This window comes from Artemia sp. Qi Xiang Cuo, chromosome 13 (assembly GCF_049724085.1).
Source record: "Artemia sp. Qi Xiang Cuo chromosome 13, ASM4972408v1, whole genome shotgun sequence".
Taxonomy (NCBI): domain Eukaryota; kingdom Metazoa; phylum Arthropoda; class Branchiopoda; order Anostraca; family Artemiidae; genus Artemia; species Artemia sp. Qi Xiang Cuo.
In genome coordinates, this window is record NC_142806.1 from 34309411 (window position 1) to 34335181 (window position 25771).

A 25771-nucleotide genomic window follows, 5' to 3' on the forward strand; every position below is an offset into this window, starting at 1 on the left:
CCATTTCCCCAAACATCCAACCAAAATTTGAGATATCCATTTTGTTCAACGTAGTAAAAAGTTGTGGAAACTAGGTCTTTGAGTATAACCCCCCCCCCCCCCACAGCCCTCAGGACAATGGGTTCAAGTTATGCTCTGGGGCATAACTTAAAAACCTTTCATATAAGGTTTCTATAGAAATCATTGCCCTAGAACCTTCAAAAAGGGCTCATTCGATTGGAAATTGAAAGGGCAAGTGCCCTTTTTAACAGTCGAAAGTGATTGGACAGCAACTAAACCCCCTATCACGCTGACCATTTCCCCAAACACATCCAATCAGTAGTTTGAGATAGCCATTTTGTTCAATGTAGTTGAAAGTACTGGAAAATAGGTCTTTGGGGGTGATAACCCCCTCAGAACCCTCAAGGCCAGGGCTGTAAGTTATGCCCTGGGGGCTTATAGTTTTTTTAGAAAGTTTTGTCGCAGAAACTGCAAAAAGGACTCATTGATTGGAAATTGAAAGTGCTAGTGCCCTTTTTAATAGTTGAAAGGCTTTGGAACACAACTAACCACTCTCTCACGCCCACCTTTTCCCCAAACACATCCAATAAAATTTTGAGATAGCCATTTTTTTCAGCATAGTTGAAATTCTGGAAATTATGTTTCTGAGGATGACAACCCCCCACAGCCCTCAGTGCAAGGGTTGTAAGTTATGCCTTGGGGGCATTTAAGGATTTTATAGAAAGCGATGTTGTAGAAACTTCAAAATGGGCTCATTTGATTGGAAATTGAGAGGGTTAGTGCCCTTTTTAATAGTCAAAAATGATTGGAGGGCAACTAACCCCCTCTCACGCCCACCATTTCCCTAAACATATCCAATCAAAATTTTGAGATAGCCATTTTTTTCAATGTAGTTGAAAGTTCTGGAAATTAGGTCTTTGAGTATGATAACCCCCCCCCCTCCAAACCTCTCAGGGCAAGGGTTGTAATTTATGCACTTGTGTTATATATGGTTTTTATAGAAAGGACTGTCGTAGAAACTTCAAAAATGGCTCATTCGATTGGAAATGGAAAGGGCTAGTGTTCTTTTTAATAGTAGAAAGTGATTGGAGGGCAATAATCCCCCTCTTACTCCCATCTTTTCCCCAAATGTATCCAATCAAAATTTAGAGATAGCCATGTTTTTAACGTAGTTGAAAGTTCTGGAAATTATGTCTTTGAGGATGACAACCCCCCACAGCCCTCAGGACAAAGGTTATAAGTTATGCCCTGGGGGGATTTAAGGGTTTTATAGAAAGCGATGTTGTAGAAACTTCAAAAAGGGCTCGTTCGAATGGCAATTAAAAGGGCTAATGCCATTTTTAATGGTCGAAAGTGATGAACTCACGCCCACCATTTCCCCAGGGGCATATAAGATTTTTATAGATAGCGTGCTTTAATTTTTTTTTTCAACATAGTTTAAAGTCTATGAAATTAGGTCTTTGAGGATGAAAACCCCCAGGGCAAGGGTTGTAAGTTATGCTCTGGGGGCATATAAGGTTTTTATAAAAACTGTTGTCGTAGAAACTTCAAAAAGGGCTCATTCGATTGGAAATGGAAAGGGCTAGTACCATTTTTAATAGTCGAAAGTGATTGAAGGGCGACTAACCCTCAACTCACGCCCACCATTTCACCAGGGGGCATATAAGATTTTTATAGATAGCGTTGTCGTAGAAACTTGAAAAAGGGCTCATTAAACTGGAAATTGAATGGACTAGTGCCCTTTTTAAAATTCAAATGTTATTGGAGGGCAACTAACCCCCCTCTCATGCCCACCATTTTCCCAAACACATCCAATCAAAATTTTTAGATAACCATTGTGTTCAACGTAGTTGACAGTTCTGGAAATGAGGTCTTTGAACAGAAATTAATATGAAAAGGGTTCAAAAACCCTATGCTTTCTAAAAGCCAGAATATAATTTGTACATCACTGAAAAAATTCAAATGAATTTGCTGAAAAAATTTGCATGGTCAGTTTAAAATACATATGCTGATATTTATTTCTTAAATCTGAATTAATTCCTTATTTCTTAAAGTTATAAAAATGAAAACATTTAAAAAAAATATTTGCTTTTAAAGAAGTTTAAACAAAATTCTATATTAGATGCATTTCTGGACAGTAAGAAGTGTGTGTGTGTGTGGGGGGGGGGTACCCTCTTATCACTTTGATTCTTAAAAAGAGCACTAGAGCGGCTGATTACCAATCTAATGAGTCCCCTCCTAAGTTTATATAACCACACTTTCTATAAAAACCTTATATACCCCCAGGGCACAACTTACAACCCTTGCCCTGAGGGCTAGAGGGAGAGACAAATTACTAGAGTTTTTCAAATACGTTGGACAAAATGGCTGTCTCAAAATTTTGATTGGAAGTGTTTGGGGAAACGATGGGTGTGTGTGGGGGAGAGGGGTCATTTGCCCTCTGATCACTTTCGACTAATAAAAAGGCACTAGGCCTCTCATATTTCCAATCGAATGAGCCCTTTTTGAAGCTTCTACGACAAAACTTTCTATAACCTTATTGGACCCAAGGGAATGACTTATGACCCTTGTCCTGAGTTCTATGGGGGGGGGGCTGTCTTCCTCAAAGAGTACTTTCCAGACCTTTCAATTACGTTGAATAAAATGGTCATATCAAAATGTTGATCAGAAATGTTTGGGGAAATGATCAACGGGGGGGGGGGTGATTCTCCCTCTGATTACTTTTGAATATTAAAAAGGGCAATAGCCCTTTCAATTTCCACTCAAATGAGCCCTTTTTGAAGTTTATATGACAAAGATTTTTATAAAAACCTTATATTCCCTCAGGGCATAACTTACAACCTTAGCCCTCGGGGCTGCTGGGGGAGGGGTTGTCATACTCGAAGGTATAATTTCCAGATCCCTCAACTACGTTTAACAAAATGGGCATTCACCCTCATCATGTGTTTGATTCACTACCTGTGTCTTAGCAGTACTGCTGGTCTGTAGCTGCCACCAGTATTTGTTGTACGGGCCAACGATGGCACCAGTATTTGTAATACGGGGTCAGCGCTGGCACCCGGATTTGTATTTTGACAACCGCTGCTGCCAGTATTGATGACACTAGTCTAAATATCGCGGCCCATGGTCTTTCATGGATTATTTGTGACAGGACACAGAGTTCTACTAGTTCTGCCCTTACTGATATTTGTGCTGCAGGTAACTACAGCTATGACCGGTACGGCTACTGCAAGTGTACAAACTGTGGAGAGTAAGTGCCACAGTATTTGATTCTCGGTGTCACAAGTCCGTAATCCTTCTTTCCAAAATCGTATCTTCCCTCAGGGACGGTAACTTAAAATAGTATAGTACCTCTTTCCTATACCCCAAAAACTCTTTACTCGCTTTCTCCTCTTGAAGAGCTCTTAACCTAGTCGAACAAATGATAAATGGAAGACCTATAAAGAAAAGTGAAAAATATTACTACTTACTGATCAGCTCACAAATTCTGGAGTGACCCCTCCATGCATGAATATCAAGACAATGAGACAAAGGTACATTACTTGAGCAAAGATGTTCAGAATGAAATTATCAAACTGTTAAGAAACGCCAACCAGGCTAAAATTACTTCTCTAGTTCATGCTGCAAAGTATTACTCTATAATTCTTAATTGCACTCCAGACGTCAGCCATACAGAACAAATGACTGTGATTGTAAGATTTGTGGTTATCACGGAAACTACAAGTGAAATTTAAGAGCATTTTTTAGGTTTCATGCCCTTGACTGAGACAACTGGTGCAAGTTTAACAGAAGCAATTGTTGAAAACGTGAAAGAACTTGAACTTTGCATCGACGATTTACGGGGTCAAGGCTATGATGACTGAAGTAATATGAAAGGCAAACACTCCAGAGTACAAAAGAAAATCGAATAGATTAATCTGAGAGCGTTTTATGTGCCTTGTTGCTCATATTCATTGAATCGTTTTCTTAATGATGCAGCACATTGTTGCTTGGAGGCTGCGAAGTTATTTGCTTTGGTTCAAAAATTTATGTTCATTTTTCTGCTGCAACACAACGTTGGAATACTCCAAAAAAAATATGTAACTAACTTGACGCTTAAGCCCCTTAGTGAAACCAGATGGGAAAGTCGAATAGAAGCTTTCGTACCTCTTCGATATCAACTGGGTGATGTTCTAAACGCTTTAATAGAAATTTATGAAGATCGCTTCTTAAATGCGCCAACAGGTAACAACTCGCGAGTGCAAGATTTAGGTCTGGCAAAAAATATTGAAAAATACAATTTTGTTATAAGTGTAGTTTTATGGCACAGTATACTTTTTGAAATCAACATAACAAGTAAACAGTTACAATCCAAACAATTTGATTTGGCTGCTTCCAAAGATCAACTAAGCAAAATTAAGTTGTACTTACAAACGTTTACGACGATGGCTTTGGAAGTATTCCAGTTAGCGCCAGAGGAGTGGCAGAGGAGCTAAATATTCAACCAGCATTTGAAACAGAAACCCTGCCAACTCCGTTGAAGAAGAAGAAAAAACAGTTTGATTACGAAGCGGATGATGAACCTTTAGTATTCCCTCAAGAACACTTCAAAGTCAATTTCTATTTTGCCATTCTCGATACTACAATTTATTCTCTGGATGGAAGATTTCAACTATTAGAAGAGGTTATATATTTCGGTTTCTCTACAACATATTCAAGGTAATTGCCGCAACAACAAAGTCCCTGATGGATGATTGTATGAATTTACAACATTTCTCTCGAACAGTGAGGCTAAAGATATTGAAGGCCACGAACTTTGCAATGAAGTTCAAGCCATTGCTAGGAGAGTACCCAAGAACGCAAATGCAGAAGATGTCCTTCACTTCATCATAAGCAATGAAAAAAAAAGATTATCCCCCAAATTTGTCCGTTGCTTTACGGATTTTGCTGACTCTGCCTGTGTCTGTTGTTAATGTTGAGCCTAGTTTTTCAAAATTGAAATTAATTAAAACTTATATTCGATCCACCATGACGGGAGAAAGGCTTCAAGGACTGGCCACTCTATCAGTTGAACAAGACTTGGCAAAAGACATCGACTTGAACGAGCTGGTGACTTCTTTCACAAAGATGAAATTAAGAAAAATTAAATTGTAAAATGTAGACCTTCTCTCTGTTAACTTTTCCCTATAAACTATGTAAACTTTTAGAATTAAAGTTATTTGTTCTGCACAATTATTGATTTTATTGAATAAGCTCCTAATATGTACCTAATGAAATAAATACTCTAACACTAAGGGTTCCGCATATAATTATCTATCATAATTATGGTTGTACTAGCAGCCACACAGGTTAGATTTTCCTCGTTAATTATTCTTTATATTGTTTGTATTTGTATATTCCATTTGTGATTATGTGTGTAAATTAATGTAATAGTCTCCTTAAATGCAAAAAAAATGCATAAGGAGTGGTGGTTTTGGGTAAGGGGTTCAATTGAGGAGAAAATGGAAACGGAAAATCTGATTGTGGGGGAGGGAGTGCAAAAAAATATCTTGCCTAGAGCAGCAGAATAGGTTGCGCCGGCCCTGTTTTTAAGACAAAGTTTTCAAGTGCAGGTTACTTCCATCTCTGAACACAATGACCGAAACATGCGATCTGTATTTGGCCTCCAGGTGAGGCAAACTTCAGAGGTTCGTTTTGATTTTTCCCCGACGTAGGATGTGTCTAAGTGTGGAACATTCTTCTAAAATAACTTAAAAGTGGGAACTCCCCTGGGTCTGTCCAAAATAGTTTAAAGAATTATCTACTCAATTGTCAAAAATTTAATGGCAATTTAAGTTAGATGAATTAAAAAAAAAATTCTTTCCTTTGGATAAAAATATTTAAATAACGTGGCTGTACGTCTAGAAGAAAGGGAAGAACCCTAGTGTTAAGTTGATTTGTTTTCATTTATATAGGACGTCTGTGGTTGTGTCCAAGAGTGAAGCTAGAATTGTGCTTCATGTTAGTAAAGAACCTTTTGTGTTTTCGGGTTTAGGTTATACTTTGGTCATCGAAAAGACTAAAAACAAGTAAAATGTATTAAGAAATAAATAGTTGACTAAAACACTACAAGGGAGGAAAACGAGAAGACCGGTTCAGAGAACAATAAGAAAGAAACTATTAAGATGTTGTATCAACTTCTTCAATAATTTAGGGGTCAAAGGTTTGTTTTCGTATCTTGAAGGAAAGTAGCAAATGTGTGACAATAATAATACAAGTTGAGAAACACTACGGGACGGGTGGAATCAAAAAGGCACCCTTGTGCCTCTTTAAAGAGGCGACCCACCACAATGTTAAGCGATTTCCGGTCCTAGCGGTCGCAGAAAGACAGCGGTGACCGCATTTTGTAGCCCAAGCTCCAACTAAGAAACGTGCAAAATTTCACCCCCTCCGACTTTATCTTCATGGGTAAAAGTGGGCCGGAAGTTTCGACCCTCCGATCACAGCCCCCCTTAACGTTATTCGATTGGGCTGAAATCTAGAAGATAAGCTTTCCTGGGGCCTGGAAGCTTATCCTTAAAATTTCAGCTCAATCCGATCATTCCTTCCCTGTTTTCCGAAAACCAAATACAGCCACTTAATGTTCATTTCTCTTTTTTTTTTATCAGCCACGCCTACAGGCCCCAGTTGGCAACCAATCCGGGTGAATGAGGACTCATTCGAAGCGGAATTTCACCTGTTAGGGCCTTTTGATATTTTCAGACCGAAAAAATTATCCCCCGAATTTACATTTACGAAAAACCTCGTTTTACTATAAGAGCCCATGTTAATTTTTCCCGCCACAGCCCCCCTTTAACGTTGTCTGATCGGGCTGAAATTTAAAGGATAAGCTTTCTTGGGGCCTGGGAGCTTATCCTCAAAATTTCAGCTCAATCCGATCATTACTTCCCTATTTTCCAAAAACCAAATATCAAGTTTTGTGGGGATTTGCTTGCGTCAAAAATAGATACAAGAGACTAAAATAATATAACAAGTGTCTCTGTGGTACAATGGTCGCTGTTCCTGACTGCTAGGTGGAAGATCTGGGTTCGATTCCTTGTCAGAGAAAATTTTTTATATACTGAATTTAAAGTTTAAAAAAGAAACTCAGTTTCTTTTTTAAATCCAATCTATTAAATCCTTCGGCTCAACAGGCGTCTCCAGAAGAATATCACAGTCGTCCTTCAGGTTACAGGTAAGTCTCCACTGCTTTGATAACATGCCGTATACTCGCATGCTCGAAAAAAAGTTGAAAAAGAAAATCTTACTGTGCATTTGATTTGAGTATTCAGGAATTAAAAGCCTTAACACAAGAATCTTCAAACGCGGGGGGTTTGGGAGGTGGCAGCCCCCCATCTTCAACTCCTGAAAAGATTAGCTAACAGTTAGTCAAGCAATAATAAGTAATAAACTGTACAAAAACGAGCAAAACTTATTTGAAAAAAACTACTTTTTCTAATTATTTAAAGAGGCTGAGTCACAATTTCGAACATTAAACCGGGCAGGGATTAGGTGGTGCAGTGGGGGGGCTCCCCCCCCCAAAACCCCCGCTTCCGTATATGAAAGGGGTTGTGCCCTCCTCAACGCCTCGCTCTTTACGCTAAAGTTTGACTTTCTCACAACTCTTTTTTAAACAATAAAAACTTTAGCGTAAAGAGCGAGGCGTTGAGGAAGGCACAGCCCCTTTCATATACGGAAGCGGGGGTTTGGGGGGCGGCAGCCCCCCCACTGCACCTCCAAATCCCAGTACGTTTTAAGGTTCGAACTTGTGACTCAGCCACTTTAACTCTTTAGAAAACGTAGTTTTTTTCAAATAATTTCTGCACGTTTTTGTACAGTTTATTACTTATTATTGCTTGACTAACTGTTAGCTGATCTTTTCAGGAGTTAAAGATGGGGGGCTGCCGCCTCCCAAACATCCCATAATCTGAATTAGGAGCATCTTTTGAGAAAAAGATTTTCCTGCAAGGGTTAACACTGCATTTGTTTTAACGGAGGTGCAACATACGTCTCCTACACTGAATTGTTCCTTATCTGGCTTGTTTTTTTTCCAATTTCAGTGTATTTTCTCATCCATACCAAAAAAATACAAGAAGTGTTCCTTATCTGGCTTGTTTTTTTTTTCAATTTCAGTGTATTTTCTCATCCACACCAAATAATAAAAGATTTGTTACGCCCCAAAACGGGGCCTTAAATTTATTGTACCTAACCGGCTTGTAAGTTATACCTAGAATTCGATGAGTTAAGTAGACCCTAATAAAAAACAAATTGAGAGCAATTTTGGTTGTACTGATTCGTGACATTCAAAGATGCACCAAAATGTCCATCTCGTGTAACTAATCAAACTTGAAAAAAAAATTGTTGACTTCTAAGCGAACCTACCTTCATTTTATTTTTATTTTTTTCCTTGTTTTCTATTTGTTAATAAGTTGTTTTTTTCCTCATGGCCGTCTGGAGCAAATTTTCGCCATTTTGGCTATGCTTGTTGGCAGTGTTCATTGTGTGTAAAACTTCACTCAGGCTTGTTTAAGCCAGCTATTGTTTTGTGGAACAAACTTCGCCATTTTTTTTAGCTAGTGTGTGTTGTTCATTTTGTTTTCTTTGTCTCACTTGCTCTTTCTCTTTCTTTCACTAGAAGTCATGGAACCTTGCAGGAGAATATGACGGTGGATTTTTTTCTTTGTCGTTCAAACTTGTTGTTGTTGTTGCTGAATAAATAAACTCTGAACCTTGAACTTACAAAAATTCTTTAAACTTTGTTCATGGTGTTTTTACCCGTCTCTTGTTTTTCATATGCGTGTTTTTGAATAGGAAAATTTTAACAATCACCACTTATATAATTGGAAGATTTATAATTGGAGTTGATTGGAGATATATAATTGGAGTTGATTATCAACTTATATTTCTATCTCTTTTATTTGATGAAATACAAAAGTCTTTTGAATTTAAAGCTCATGCACTTGTGAATAAAAAACTTAATCCCAAGTAAGATTAAAGAAAGACTTTCAATTAAGCAGATAAGTGATTATTAGATTCCTTTTTATTGGCTCATTTCAAAGATAAGCTACTAAGCTAAAAAAATCCTACTTCTATTTCATTTTATTCTGCATGGCTTAATTTACAGCAGGGATTTAATAAGGAATTTTTGTAACTTAGGCCACTTAGAGGAGTTTTATAACCAGGTCCATGACTCTTAAGCTGAAAATAGTCCATCAACCAAAAATAAGTCAACGCTACTAGCCAGCGGGCTAAAATTTACGTATTTTCTTAGTTTTCAAATCTGGTTTAGCCAACCATCCTAGTTATTTTTAATTTATATAGGTAGTGCTGTAAATAGTCTAAAAGCATGTTTCTTATTGAAGAAATAAATGTATAAGTGTTGGGCACTTTTTGAAATTTGAAACACGTTTAAGTGGCTTAAGTTTCATATTTTTCTTTAGAGGACAAATGATAACTTTATTGAATGGTAGGTAGTAGCTCAACAAATCGTAATAATATCTACTGTCTAACCATAAAAGTTTATAATAACATTTGAATATAAGTGTTCAAACAAAAGAAGTTTTAGTTTAGGCCTACCTTAACTGAGTCCTGATTTGGCATGAATTTCTTGTGTTTGCAGAAATCATTGAATTGAGGGTAGAATTATAGATGAAATGCTTTTTCACATGAAAAGTAATTGACATAGGAGAAAGAAATAGGCTATTCTGGAATAGCCTTTGTGGGCCTAGACCCAGAGCCTAGGTCTGATTATCAAATTGGAATGTTATTAATTATGCACAAATATTGGTAAATTTGTTTGTATATTGATAAAGTATAAGGGAGCTGCAGTCAAAACGTGTTAGCTACAATTGTTCTGCATAGGCTAGCCTATTATAAAGTAAGAATTGTTTTCTTCACATGTTTCCTTCTGAATAGGCCTAGCCCCTAATCTACACCTTTACCAAATTTTCCACTTTTATTTGACACACTGTCAAAAATCAATTCTAGAAAAGTGACTCAGGCCTACAGAGCAGTGGCAGATTCAGAGGGGGGGGGGGGCAAGGGAGGGGTATGCCCCCCCTATTAAACATTTACCAAATCATATTACTGAGTTACAACTAAAGTGAATATACCACTTGTTGCCTTTTTTTATGCTCTTTACAAATATAATCATTTTTGTTGGAAATGAATTTTAGCCCCCACCCCTATAGGTATATACCAATTCAGGGTATATATTTGAACATAAGGGGGGTGGGGGTAATTTTATTTCTGATTTAAGTAAATGAGAGGTAAGTTTAAAGTTTCCTCCTCACCCCCCTAATGTGCAAATATATACCCTGAATTGGTATACATAAAGGTGGGGGCTAAAATTCATTTCTGACAAAAATGATTATTATTTTTGGAAAGAGCATAAAAAAAGGCATTGTGTGGTATATTCACTTTAGGCCTAGTTGTAACTCAATAATATGATTTGGTAAATATTTACCCCCCACCCCCCTAGCATAGGCTAAAGTAGTCTAATTTACTTAATTAACTCAAGTTTGCGTTAATTAAACTTGCTCCTAATGCAAGTTTATTGGATCAACCTATTTTGTGCCCCCCTAAAAATCTTTTTTTGGATTAACCTATTTTGTGCCCCCCCCCCTAAAAAAATCCTTGATCCACCCCTGCTACAGAGACTTCATAGGCTATGTTATAGATATATGATCCTAGGTATATATTTGCACATTAGGGGTGAAGTTGAATTTCATTTCCAACATAAATGAATTATATATTTAGATTCAGGATGAAATTCTGTTCTGAAAGGCATGTCTATTTCTTAAGCTATCTCATTAGTGACTTAGTCAGAATTTTTACCCAAACATTCCAGCAAAAGATACATTAGGGCCATTTTCTGACTCATCAATGTGCTAAGATCTTTACATCTTTTGTCAGAAAACACTTAAAAGTGAAATCTTTGAACTTAGATCTTACATCTTTGGTCATTTTTATGCAAACATGTTTCATCATTATACTCTGATTAAATAAAAAAAACAAGTTTTTTTTTAAACTGAAAGTAAGGAGCAACATTAAAACTTAAAACGCGAACAGAGATTATTTTGCATATAAAAGCGGCTGTCCCCTCCTTAATGCCTTACTCTTTACACTAAAGTCTTTGGTTGTTTTAAAAAATAAAGTTGTGAGACAGAGTCATACTTTAGCGTAAAGAACGAGGCGTTGACGAGGGGAGAGCCCCTTTCATATACGGAGTAATTTCTGTTCGTTTTAAGTTTTAATGTCGCTCCTTGCTTTCAGTTAAAAAAACTTGTTTTTTTTTATTTAATTTATGATAGTTTTTTATTTAATGAAGCTTTTATTTGAATAAAAATTTTAATTTAATTTTTATAAATTTATGTATTTAAAAATTAACTTACTTAACTAACTTCTATATTCTTATATTTTTCTTCTGGCAAAAAATAAAAATTTGCAGATTTTTGAAGATATGAGCTTGAAACCTATGTAATAGGGTTTTCTGATACGCTGAATTCTGACGGTGTGATTTTCATTAAAATTCTTTCACTTGTAGGGGATGTTTCCCCCTCTTTAAAAAATTGAGTAAATTTTCTCAGGCCTGTAGCCTTTGATGAGTAATACTAAACTTAATAAAATTTATATATTTATGATCAGCATTATAAACACATTCTTTTGTGATACATTTATTGACATCAAAATTCCATTTTTAAAAGTTTTGATTACTATTGAGCCGTATCACTTTTTTTTATTGTTTTTTTATTACATATATGTTATTACGTATATGAGGGGTTCTCCCCTTAGTCAATACCACGCTCTTTACGTTAACAGCTAAAAAAAATTTGATTCACAAACCCCTGAATCACAAAGGCCGTTTAATCAGAATAGATAGCTCTTTTGAAAGAACTAAAAAAAACTGTAGCGTAAAGAGCGAGGTATTGACTTGGGGGAGAACCCCTCACATACGTTATAATTTCTGTTCGTTTTAAGTTCTAATATTCCTTCTTACATTTCAGTTGAAAAAACTTGTTTTTTTTTCTAATTTCTGATCGTCTAATGATCGATTTAATTTCTAATGCTTGAAAATCCGGCGCTCCCTTCATAGAAATGTCTCTTACCCCAAAGAAACATCCTCCACGGAAATATTCTCCAGAGTAACCCCCTCCTCTAGCCCCCCCCCCCCAGAAAAAATCCTTCCTGAAAATATTTGTATACTTCCCAATAACCAATAAATAATGCTGGCAAGTCCGGCGCCCCCTTCATGGCAATTTCCCTTCCCCCATGAAAACTTCCTTCATGAACAGATCCTCCAACATAACCCCCGACCCCCCCAACCCAACCCCAACCACAAAAAAAACCACCTTAAAACATATGTATAATTCCCAAAAAACCATACAATATGTTAACATTGGGTAAAGCTCATAACTATTAGCCCTCCCTCTGGGAACTTCGGGGGATTAAGTCATCCTAAAAGACATATTTATCATATTTTCGACCATGCTGAACAAAATGACTATCTCAAAATTTTGATCAGGTGACTTTGAGGAAAAAATAAGCGTGGGAGGGGGCCCAGTTGCCCTCCATTTTTTTTGGTCACTTATAAACTGCACTGGAACTTTTAATTTCCGTTCCAATAAGCCATCTCATGATATTCTAGGACCATTGGGTCGATACGATCACCCCTGGGGAAAAAAAAAACAAAAAACAAATAAACACGCATCCGTGATGTTTCTTCTGGCAAAAAATGCAAAATTCCACATTTTTGTAGATAGGAACTTGAAAAATCTACAGTAGGGTTGTCTGATACGCTGAATATGATGGTGTGATTTTCATTAAGGTTCTATAACTTTTAGGGGGTCTTTCCCCCTTTTTTCGAAAATCAGCCAAATTTTCTCAGGCGCATAACTTTTGATGGGTAGCATTAAACTTTATGAAAATTATATATTTGAAATCAGCATTAAAATCTGATTCTTGTGCTATATCTATTGGTATCAAAAACTCGTTTTCTAGAGTTTTGGTTACCATTGAGCCGGGTCGCTCCTTACTTACAGTTCGTTACCACGTACTGTTTGATCAGCAGTCTGAGAACAATGATGAGTAGAGCATTAAATTTCTCTCATCATTGTTCTATAAGGCAGATGGTGTCTTTCATGTATTTTGCTAACATCAGTGAGCTGTAAGATCTTAGAACAAAGATTAGTTGAAAAAACAACAATCTGCACAAAGATGAAAGATCTTAGATGTAAGATCGTAGTGCTAAAAAACAGCCCTATTATAATAGCTATCTAAAGAGCTGGGTATTATCAAAGGAGAGGGGCTCTTGTAAGGGGAACATTTTAATAAAATAGAAGTAGCCTAGTAGCATAATATTTTTTATTTTATGCTGTTATCAAATATTTCTACTTTAAATTGCATTTGCATATGACTAGTTGTTGATGGTTTACTGTAGAATATTGGGTAAATTTGCAGGTGGCACAATTATTTAGCCAGGATGAAAGTGAATACATCATTTGATGCCTTTTCTATACTCTTTCATAATTCAATAATTGCTTCTGTTGCGAATTGCATCTTGAGCCCTTAGAGGGGCCCCAATGGTATTTTATATGGATATTGAAAGAGCATAAAAAAAGCATCAAATGATGTTTTACTTTTATCCCAGCTGAATCATGTGGTCTAGTGCAAAGTTACCAAGGCATTTACTCACCCCCACCCCCCTAATGTTTAAATATATACCCTGAATTGTCAACAGCAAAGTTTCAAATTGAAAAATTCTGCACTATTTTTGTTGACAAAATTTGAAAAACTAGAAATATTAGGAAAACAGTTTTATTTGTGTTGCCCAATAAATGAGGTTTGAATTGTTATAAATAAGTATTTTTGGAATATATTACTCTTGAACAACTTATTTATAAACTAGTGATATGTTTTTAAGAACTTTTCAATAACTTAACTACTGTTGACAACTTCTTTCTGTGGTTACAAAAATTAAATACCTTTGGGGCCCTTTTAAGGGCTCAAGATGCAATTTGCAACAGAAGAAATTATTGAATTATGAAAGAGCATAAAAAAAGGCATCAAATGATGTATTCACTTTTATCATAGCTAAATTATTGTACCACATGCAAATTTACCAAATAATGCTGGGTGGATAATCCTGTGGTGCTACTTTCTTTGTGTTGACTCCAGGGCATTCCATCTAAATTTCCACTCCAAGCCTCTCTAGTTACTGTTCACTTAATTCTTGAATGCCTTGATGGATTTTTCCCAGAGGGTTATTTCACTTAGGGAATTCCACAAGGGGACATGTTGTGCAGCAAAGAAGCTATGCCATTCATGGTGTTTGTGGGTAAACTGTTGTAACTTCTTTGAGTGTCCCATGGTGATTTTTGATTCAGCTAGAGAGAATAGGTCATTTCCTGCATTTGCACATGGATGCCCACAAGCTGAATTCCAGGGGGTCTTACCTGGTCTAATTGGCACTTTTAATGCTATATAATAGAAATCTCAAAACTAAAATATAAAAATAAAGTAGCATCATTCAGCCAGGAGGGAACTGGTGCCCCCCCTTATGGATGCCAATGCATCTGCATCCAAAGTTTCTTCATCATTATTATGTTTCTACACTTTCTACTGTAGGTCAAAGTTGGGAGAGTCAGAGCATTTAGGCACTCCTCATACTGTAGATGTTAGAAGTTGCTTGGGAGCTTAGTAGCTTTCCTTTGAACTCTTTTCAGTACATGTTTGTGGGATACCACCAGGTGGCCAATAGAAAATAGTACAGTTTATGTATAGAGAATAAAACCTTAGCCAAACCTTATATATTGAAAAAAATGTCAAGCCAACTAGGTGGCTAATATGAATGACAGTGTATATATACATATACATGGAATCTTTAAATTAGCCAAGCAGTTGGCTATTAGATCTCACCTATATATACATTTCAGCCTTAATTAGCCAACTAGTAATCTAATATTATAATTTTATATACACTATTAAATTAGCTAACTAGTGGGCTATTAATATCCCAGGTATACATAAACTTTATTTTAAATAGCCAACTAGTCAGCTACCGTATCAATAAAGTTTCTAATACACAGTACAATTTACTAGCTAGTTTGTTAATGAAGCCTCAGCTATATAAACATATTCAGATTAGCCCACCAGTTGGCTATTAGATCTCATATATATATACACTTCAGCGTGAATTAGTCAGCTAGTCAGCTAATAAGAAAAATATATTTACTTTATAGAATTAGCTAACTAGTTGGCTATTAATATCCCATGTATATATAAACTTTAGTTTAAAATAGCCAACTAATCAGCTATCAATAAAGTGTCATATTTAGATTAGCCAACCAATTGGCTATTAGATCTCACCTATATATACTTCAACCTGAATTAGCCAACTAGTTAGCTAATAAGAGAACTGTATATAGTTTATAGAATTAGCTGAATAGTTGGCTATTAATATTCTTGTGTATACATAAACTTTAGTTTAAAATAGCCAACTAGTCAGCTATCAATAAAGTTTCTAATATGCTTTGCCTATTAGATATCAGGTGAGATCAAATAGCCATCTGCTTGGCTAATCTAAACATATGTATATAGCTGAGGCTTCAATAGCAAACTAGTTAGCTAATTCTACTGTGTATTAGAAACTTTATTGATACGTAGCTGACTAGTGGCTATTTTAAACTATTAATTAAAAAAAAACTTCCCAAAAAATAAGTTTTTCAAAGAAAAGTAAAGACCATTTTAAACTTAAGCTCAGCAGATACAAATACCTGTTAAAATTCAAACTCAAAATGACCAGAAATTACTATTTGAAACCCAAAACAAACAGAAATTAAATAAACAATTATAGCAAAAAAGATACAACAAGCATTCCAGTTTGGATCTGATTTATTGGTTTTACTTATATTTGAACTCTGCAAAATCAAGAAAAGTTAAGACACACGGTACAGGCTATATATGATTTTTGTTCTTTTGATTCTTTTGTTAGGGAGGAGGGCAGATGCCTATTAGGTGTGTGTTGATAACAAAACATTCTAAATCTCATTGATATTCAGGTATATACATAGTTTGTTCAAAAGAAGGGGCGGAGATGGCTATAAAGATCGACTCTACATCTACATCAATTAATTCTGGATGTAAAGTCTGTAATAAAAACATAACATTTATTTCTTTTCAACATCATCGTATTCTTTTTTTTATCATTTTCAGTATTTTTTCATTTTCAATTTTTCGGTCAAATAGTATAAACGTAAAATCCGAATGTACATGTTGGGAATTCCAGTCAGCACACATAAAAAGAAGAAATCTAATAACAGGTTTTAATTCAAAATGCACAGTGGGTAGCTAGGCTTAATAATAACAAAAAATTACCGGTCTTAATTAGAAATTGAAACTCTTACTACTACCAGTGCTGTATCAAGGATTTTGGTTCAGTGGAGGGAGGTAATAACGCCTGCCTCCGGGCCCTGGCGGGTTCTGTAGACACAGGAATTTTTTTTATCTGACCTTTGAACTATTTTTAATGAAATGGCTATTATAAAATTTTTATAGGATGGTCTTGGGGAAAAAAGGGTGTGTGTGGGGAGGGGGAGGGGCTAGTTGCCCGCGGATATCTTTTGACTCTTAAAAATTGAACTAGAACTTTCAATTTCCCTCTGAAGTTTATACAAGCATGCCTTTCATAAGAACCATATATGCCCCCAGGGCATAACTTATAATCCATGCCCCTAAAGACTGTGGGGGAGTGTCCTGCTCAAACATATAATTACCAGAACATTCAACTATGTTGAACAAAATGGCTATATCAAAATTTTGATTGGATGTGTTTGGGGAAATGGTGGGCATGGAAGGGATGTCAGTTGCCTTAGAATCACTTTCAACTATTAAAAAGGGAATTAGCTATTTAAATTTCCAATCAAATGAGCCCTTTCTGAAGTTTCTATGACAATGCCTTCTATAAAAACCTTATATGCCCCCAGGGTATAACTTAAAACCCTTGCCCTGAGGGTTGTGGGGGAGTATCCTCCTCAAAACATATTTTCTATCTGGAAATCAATTATGCTGAACAAAATGGCCATCTCAAATTTTTATTGGATGTGTTTGGGGGGATTATGGGCGGGGGGGGTAGTTGCCCTCCAATCACTTTTAACTTTTAAAAAGGGCAGTAGCCCTTTGCATTTTCAATTGAATGAGCCTTTTTTGAAGTTTCTAAGACAAGGCCTTCTATAAAAACATTATATGCCCCCATGGCATAACTTAAAACACTTGCCCAGAGGGTTGTGTGGGAGTGTCCTCCTCAAAAACATATTTTATATCTGGAAATCAACTATGCTGAACAAAATGGCTATCTCAAAATTTTTATTGGATGCGTTTGGGGGATGATTGGCATGGAGGGGGGCTAGTTGCCCTCCAATCACTTTCGACTATTAAGAAAGCCACTAGCCCTTTGAATTTACTTTCAAATGAGCCTTTTTTGAAGTTTCTACGACAACGCCTTCTATAAAAACCTTATATGCCCTCAGGGCATAACTTAAAAACCTTGCCCTGAGGGTTGTGGGGGAATTTCCTCCTCAAAAATATTTTTCTATCTGGAAATCATCTACGCTGAACATAATGGCTATCTCAAAATTTTGATTGGATGTATTTGGTGGAATTTGTCAGTCATGATTCATTGCTCAACCAGTTAAGACCGTATTGCTTGCTATTGCCCACTCTATGAATCACGTAATGAAATGAATGACGATGGTTTATTGCTAAATTATCTGCATGCTGTGATATAATGAAAACTTTGTACAATCTGAAAATACATGCCTTTCCCTAAATAAAACTCAACAACGGAAATCATTAGCTATTACTCCTCCAAAGTAATTTAAGGCTAAAATTATTCGTGATATGAGATTAAAAGGATAGTAAACTGGGTGAAAAGTACTGATTTAGGACTGGTGGCCTCTTCTTTTGCCAGTAAGTCAATTTTAGCTATTACTAAGTTAAGATGGGCAAGAAAAAAAATAAAAGGAGTCGTCCAGATATTGATTCTAGCGAGGATACTGCCACAAGTACCCCAAATACGTCAGGAAATCCGGATATTCGGAAGCCAGTGACAACTCAGGTTTCGTTAATGACCCTATCAGAGGAATTTGCAAAGATGATGGACATTATGCGTGACACTCATAGCTCAGTCCAATCAATTGAACAGCGATTCATTGTAGTAGAAAATAGAATAAAAGTAATTGAATCAGAGCAATTAGCCTTAAGGTCTGAATTCTCCGGGATTAAGTCTTGTACAAATGCTGTAGAAAATGACATTTCTTTGTAGAAAAATGATAATTTTAACCTGCAGTCAGAAGTTAAATATTTTAAAGAAAAGACCCTATGTATGTCTGATAGGCTTATGGCTGCAGAATATCAGCCTAACGAAAACAATGTGGTTGTATTGAATGCAGTCTGTGAGGATGAAGATCAAGCCAAACGTATGTTTACCAAGATATGTACAGATGGACTAAATTTACCAGTTATACACCATTTTTCAATTGTTGCAATAAAAAATGATAATAAATTTTTTAATGTTAATGTAAAAAACTGTTGAAACAAGATTTATATCCTTAAAAATGGGAAAAACCTTAAAGGAAGAAAGATATCAAACCAGGGAAAAATTTATGTGAGTGATGATGCCCCATTTTCTTTGAGAGAGGCACGAAAAAAACTATATGAAAAAAAATTGTGTCTTAAAACAATGGGTATCATTTCATGGGTATCAACACAGTTCCACCATATCTTCAGTTTGAACGTCGGGGTGGTACGAAAGTGAAGTTTACATGTGATGAATGGATTGAGGAACTAGCACATAAACCTCCTCCCTCCACAGCTTCCAGAGGTGTTAAAAAATGAGTGTTTTATTGAATGTGTTTAGTTAACTTATTGATTAATTATCTTTTCTTTTTCGCTTGGTTTAATAAAATAGATATGGTAAATTTGATAGTGATGAATTTGAAATGTTTGGGTTAATGTTGATTTTTATTTTTGAGTAAATAATTTAAAATGTTTGTTAATGTGAAATTATTTTGAGTGGGTGGTAGCGGGCTGATTTTTTTTTGAATGGTTTTGCCTTGTGCCATGAAGCTTGCAATAAAGTGTTTTTTCTAATTGTATGTCCGCTTTGACGGAATAAATTTTGTTATTTTTTTTTGTATTTATCTAGGTCTAGATATATGTTTAGTAGATAATGATTTTTTTTTGCCACCGCCACCCTCTACCGTCACATACATTAACTTTTATTGATGATGGTTAGAGATATCGTTTTTCCTCCTGGGAACAGCAATGTCCTGCAACTTGAAAGTCGAAAGGTTGATTTTTCCAGCCAGTTTAATGAAAGGATAAATAGAAATTTAGATATTAATGCCACTGAGATTTTCACAAATGAACCATCAAGGTATATTTTTAAAGAAGGGGCACTACCCTTGTATTGTGATAGGGGCCATTTTGGCCTTAACATTTTTCATTTGAATTGTCAGGGATTGAATTCTGAGTATAATTTTTTATCGGAATTAATAAATGCTAATGTCTTTCAGGTGATTGCTTTAGCTCAAACGTGGTTAAATGATAATAACTCGCAATCACTAGATATCCCTCGTTATGATTTATATGTAAGGAATCGCGAGTATCACCAACATGGAGGCCTATCAGCTTACATTCAGGCTGATTATAAGGTTTCAATAAGAGAAGATCTTACAATATATAGAGAGAAAGTTTGCGAGTGTTTTGTTTTACATATAACTAGAGAGAATTTGAATTTTTGCATTGTTGTAGCATATAGGCCTCCACAGAGCCTGCTCCAAGACTTTATGGACCTATTTAAAGAACAATTAATGAAACTTCCGATTAACTCTATGCCATGTTTTATTATGGGGGATTTTAATATTGACCTTATAGATCAGTCATCTGCTAGCACTGAATTTATTAATAGAAGTTTATCTAATGGGTTTCATCCTTGTATAAATATCCCTACAAGAATTATAGGAACATCAGCTAGGCTTCTGGATATTATCCTTTCTAATATATCCTGGAGTCTTCCCAGGGTCATTATCAACGATGTATCTGACCACTTTGAAGTTTCAGTTGGCTATAGAACTGTCACGAAGGTGGTTAAAGGCATATAATCAAGAATTCCAGTGATCAGAAAAGTGCGATGGTAAAATTTAAAAATGATATAGAAAAGGTGGATTGGTGCGATGTTCTAGGCGATGTTCAGGACGCTAATTCAAAGTTTGTTTTATTTTATGAAAAGTTGCAGAGTTTGATAAGTCAAGTAGTCATATTGAAACCGTTTAATATAAAGCACTCAAGTAAAAAACCTTGGATTAGTCCAGTGATTTTAAAGCAAATAAATGTAAGAGATAAATTGTTTAGAGCTCAAATAATTAATCCGACACAAAAAAATAAGCAATTATATAAAATTTATCGAAATAGGTTGAATACAATTTTAAGAAATGAAAAAAAGAAATATTCTGAGAAAAAGTTTAAGGAGGTCGAAGGATGCCCTAAGAAAACCTGGGGACTAATAAAATAAGTGATTGGATTAAAAATAAATAGTGTACCTGATGAATTAGTTAGTGTAATGGGAAAGATTTTGAATTCTGAAAAGGACATATGCAATGAATTTCAGAGTTATTTTTCGAATGTTGGTCTGAATTTAGCTATGTCAGTTGTACCTGATAGTGGTGATCCAACGTCTGAGTCCTTACTGAGGGACCCCATTGATGTGTCTCTTCACCTTAGACTTCTAACAGGTGATGAAATTAAAAAAATTATTTATGGGTTTTGTAGTAATTCATCTGGTAGCGATCATATTACTCTAAAAACACTTAAATGTATTTTTCCTGTTATAGCTGAAGTTTTATGTGGGTTAATTAATGAGTGTTTTCGTAAAGGAAAATTCCCAGACTGTTTTAAAGTTGCCCGTATAACCCCAATTCATAAGGATGGTATTCAAAATGACCCAGGAAACTATAGACCAATATCTGTTTTACCCATTATTTCCCGTGTTTTAGAGAAGTGTTTTAGTATTAGAATGATGAGTTTTTTGGAGGATCATAAGTTACTGGTAGAGACACAATTTGGGTTCCATAGAAAAAGGACAACAGAACAGGCAATGATTTATTTGACAACTATTATTAATGATGTATTAGATAAAGGTTTCAAAATAGGTGCTATATTTTTAAATCTGATGAAAGCTTTTGACACTGTGGATCATGAACTTCTACTTAAGAAGTGAGAGGTGTATGGTTTGAGGGGTAAATCATTAAATTTTTTAAGAAGTTTTTTAAGTAATTGTTATCAGTATGTCCAACTAAATGATTCTTCTTCCGAAAAAAAGTGTATTGAAATGGGTGTTCCGCAAGGATCAGTTCTCGGTCCTATATTATTCTTGATATTTATTAATGATTTACCAAATTGTCTAAATAATTTTTGCTCTAGAATAAATGAACTAACGGTAAACCCGACTAATGAAACAGTTTCAGTTTTTGCTGATGACACAACGACCATTAGCACAGCTAAGACAGTGGAGCTGCTGCAGATTTCCATGAAGGAATCAGTTAATAGAATTACAGCATGGCTGAGGGTAAATAAATTAAGGATTAACATGGTTAAGTCCAACTTTATTATTTTCTCGCGATCATCAAACTTTTACCCATGGATCAAGGAATTAGATATGCCCAATGGCGTTATGAAACGGACTGCGTCTTTTAAATACCTTGGGATTGTAATAGATGAAACTCTATCTTTTAAGGAACATGTTACTTTAACAAGCAAAATTCTGACGAGAAATCTCTGTATAATGAAGAAACTCCAACATTGTTTTCCCAAGTCTGTCCTTCGCCATCTTTATTTTTCTTTAATACACCCGTATATACTTTATTGTTCGAGTATTTGGCTCTCTACTTTTTCTTTTAACCTAAAACCAATAAGAGCTCTACAAAATCATGCAGTAAGAATTTTAGCCGGTATATCTCCACGTATGTCTGTTCGAGAAGTTTACCCAACTTAAAAAATTTTGCCGGCTGCAGGCCTTCGTGAATTCTATGTATTGTGGTTTATTTTTGGACTGCAGCAGGATGTTCAGCCTCGTTGTTTTGGTGATTTATTGTCCATTAGGTCTTCTGTTCATTCTCATGATACAAGGGGTAGCGCGGACTTCTGTGTACCAAGAGGTATATCTTCCCGTTCATGTTTTTCTGTTCTTTATAGAGGTACGCGGAAATGGAATAGTTTGAATAGTGATATTAACACTATTGGTGACCCCAATATCTTTAGAAAAATCATTAAGGAACTGCTTTTTGCTGAATATGAGTTTTGACTGATTAATTGATTTATTTATTGTGGGGGTTGTGTTGATATGATGTTCCCAGAGGATGTATAATATATGATATTATTTTGTATTTATTGTTTAGTGTGATCGTATTAGTGGTGTCGGTGGCCAAGTGTTCTTTGTTTTAAGGATTTTGTTTTCTCTACCTCCCCCACGGACAAGCTTTGCTTTTTAGGGGAGGCATCAATAATTTTTGTTGATATGTTTTTTTTCAATAAATCCTTCTTCTTCTTCTTAAAATAATGGGCATGGGGGGGGGGGGCTAGTTGCCGTCCAATCACTTTCGACTATTAAAAAGGGCACTAGCCCTTTGAATTTCCAATCAAAGGACTCCTTTTTGAAGTTTCTATGGCAATGCTTTCTATAAAAACCTTATATGCCCCCAGGGCATAACTTACAACCCTTGCCCTGAGGGTTGTGGGGGAGTGTCCTCCTCAAAAGCATATTTTCTATCTGGAAATCAACTACGCTGAACAAAATGGCTATCTCAAAATTTTGATTGGATGTGTTTGGGGGAATGATGGGCGTGGGGCTAGTTGCCCTCCAATGACTTTTGACCCTTAAAAAGGCCACTAGAACTCTCGATTTCCAATGCGAATGAGCCCCCTTTGAAGTTTCTATGACGACCCCTTCCATATGAAGTACTTCTGGAGAAAAAGATAATAATAATAAATAATAAAACATTGGAGCCGTATGGCCTTTATTATAGGCAACGCTATAGCGTTGCCTCTGATAAAGTTTGTACATACATGGGATATTAATAGTCAACTAGTTAGCTAATTCTATAAAGTATGTACAGTTCTCTAATTAGCTGACTAGTTGGCTAACCCATGCTGAAGTGTATATATAGGTGAGATCTAATACCCAACTGGTTGGCTAATCTGAACATGTGTATATGGCTCAGACTTTAATAGCAAACCAGTTAGCTAATTTTATTGTGTATTAAAAACTTTATTGGTTGTTGACTAGTTTGCTATTTTAAACTAAAGCTTATATATACCTGGGATCTTAATAGCCAACTAGTTTACTAATTCCACAAGTGTATTAGAAACTTTCTTGATAGCTAACTAGTTGGCGATTTTAGTCTAAAGTTTATATATACATGGGATATTAATAGCCAACTAGTTAGCTAGTTCTATAAAGTATATTCAGTTCTTTAATTAGCTGACTAGGTTGGCTAATATGAACATGTGTATATAGCTAAGACTTCAATAGGAAACTAGTTAGCTAATTCTATTGTGTATTAAAAACTTTTGTATGTCTATAGTAAAGGCCATACAGCTCCAATGTTTTATTATTTATGTATTTATTATTTTTTTTTCGATAGGCATTTCATATGGAAGGGGTCGTTGTAGAAACTGCAAAGGGGGCTCCTTCGATTGGAAATCAAGAGTTCTAGTCCCCCTTTTAAGGGTCAAAAGTGATTGGAAGGCAACTAAAACCCCTTCCACACCCACCATTTCCCCAAACACATCCAATCAAAATTTTGAGATAGCCATTTTGTTCTACATAGTTGATTTCTGAATAGTAATTATGTTCTTGAGGAGGACACTCCCCCACAGTCCTCAGGGCAAGGGTTGTAAGTTATGCCTTGGCAGCATATAAGCTTTTTATAGAAAGTTTTGTCATAGAAACTTCAAAAAGGACTCATTCGACTGTAAAATGAAAGGGCTAGTGTCTTTTTTCATAGTCAAATGTTAATGGAGGGCAACTAACCCCCCTCTCGCCCACCTTTTCCCCAAACACATCCAATCAAAATTTGAGATAGCCATTTTGTTCAACGTAGTTTAAAGTTCTGGAAATTAGGTCTTTGAGGATGACAACCCCCCCACAGCCTTAAGTGTATGGTTGTAAGTTATGCCCTGGGGGGCATATAAGGTTTTTATAGAAAGCTTTGTCATAGAAACTTCAAAAAGGGATCATTCAATTGGAAATTTAAATGACTACTGTCCTTTTTAATAGTCAAAAGTAATTCGAAGGTAACTAACACCTCTTCCATGCCCACCATTTCCCCAAACACATCCGATCAAAATTTTGAGATAGCCAATTTGTTCAACATAGTTGTAAGTTCTGGAAATTATATCTTTGTTGTAAGTTCTGGAAATTATATCTTCGAGATGGTTATAAGTTATGCCCGGGGCATATATGGTTCTTATGGAAGGGATGCTTGTGTGAACTTCATAGGGGCTCATTTGATTAGGAATTGAAAGTTCTAGTTCACTTTTTAAGCGTCAAAAAATATTGGAGGGTAACTAGCCATCCCCCACGTCCCTTTTTCCCTAATTCATCCGAAAATTTTTTTGAGATAGCTATTTTGTTAAAAAGAGTTCAAAGATCATATGACAAAAACTCTAGTGTCAACCCCCCCCCCCCCAGGGCCCAGGACAGGCATTGTAAGTTATGCCCTGAGGGTATATATGGTTCTTATGGAAGGGACGCTTGTATAAACTTCAAAGAAAGATCATTTGATTGGAAATTAGAAGTTCTAGTTCACTTTTTAAGAGTCAAAAGAGATTGGATGGCACCTAGCCCCCCCCCTCCACACCCTTGATTTCTCAAAACCATCTGATAAGAACTTTGAGATAGCCGTTTTTTTTTTTTTTAAATAGTTCAAAGACCATATAAAAAAAACTCCGGGGTTGACACTGCCCCCCAGCACCCAAGGGCAGGCGTTGTAAGTTATGCCCTGGGGGCATATAAGGTTTTTATAGAAAGCGTTGTCATAGAAGCTTCAAAAAGGGATCATTCATTTGGAAATTTAAATGGCTAGTGTCCTTTTTAATAGTCAAAAGTGACACCCTTCCAGTGAACACCTCTTCCATGCCCACCATTTCCCCAAACACATCCAATCAAAATTTTGAGATAGCCATTTTTTCAACGTAGTTGTAAGCTCTGGAAATTATATCTTTGTTTTAAGTTCTGGAAATTATGTCTTTGAGATGGTTAAGTTATGCTCGGGGGCATATATGGTTCTTATGGAAGGAATGCTTGTATAAACTTCATAGAGGGCTCATTTGATTGGAAATTGAAAGTTCTAGTTCAATTTTTAAGCATCAAAAAATATTGGAGGGTCACTATACCCCCCCCCCCACGCCCCTTTTTCCCTAATGCATCTGATAAAAATTTTGAGATCGCTATTTTGTTAAAAAGAGTTCAAAGGTCATATAACAAAAACTCCGGTGTCAACACAACCCTTCAGGGCCCAGGGCAGGCATTGTAAGTTATGCCCTGGGGGTGTATATGGTTCTTATGGAAGGGATGCTTGTATAAACTTCAAAGAAAGATCATTTGCTTGGAAATTGGAAGTTCCAGTTCACTTTTTAAGTCAAAAGAATTTGGATGGCTCCTAACCCCCCCCCCCCTCCCTCCACACTCTTTTTTTCTCAAAACCATCTGATAAGAACT

The 25771-nt window shown here is 35.9% G+C and overlaps 1 protein-coding gene across 1 annotated transcript in view; it reads left to right on the plus strand.

The window, feature by feature from the left end:
* The first annotated feature begins 9383 nt into the window (after positions 1-9383).
* LOC148945224 (uncharacterized) overlaps positions 9384-25771 on the plus strand; it is a 275072-nt gene continuing 258684 nt past the window's right edge. Inside the window, exon 1 of the mRNA XM_089098745.1 lies at positions 9384-9463. The gene's annotated coding sequence lies outside the window, so the exon portion shown is untranslated. The remainder of the gene's footprint in view (positions 9464-25771) is intronic.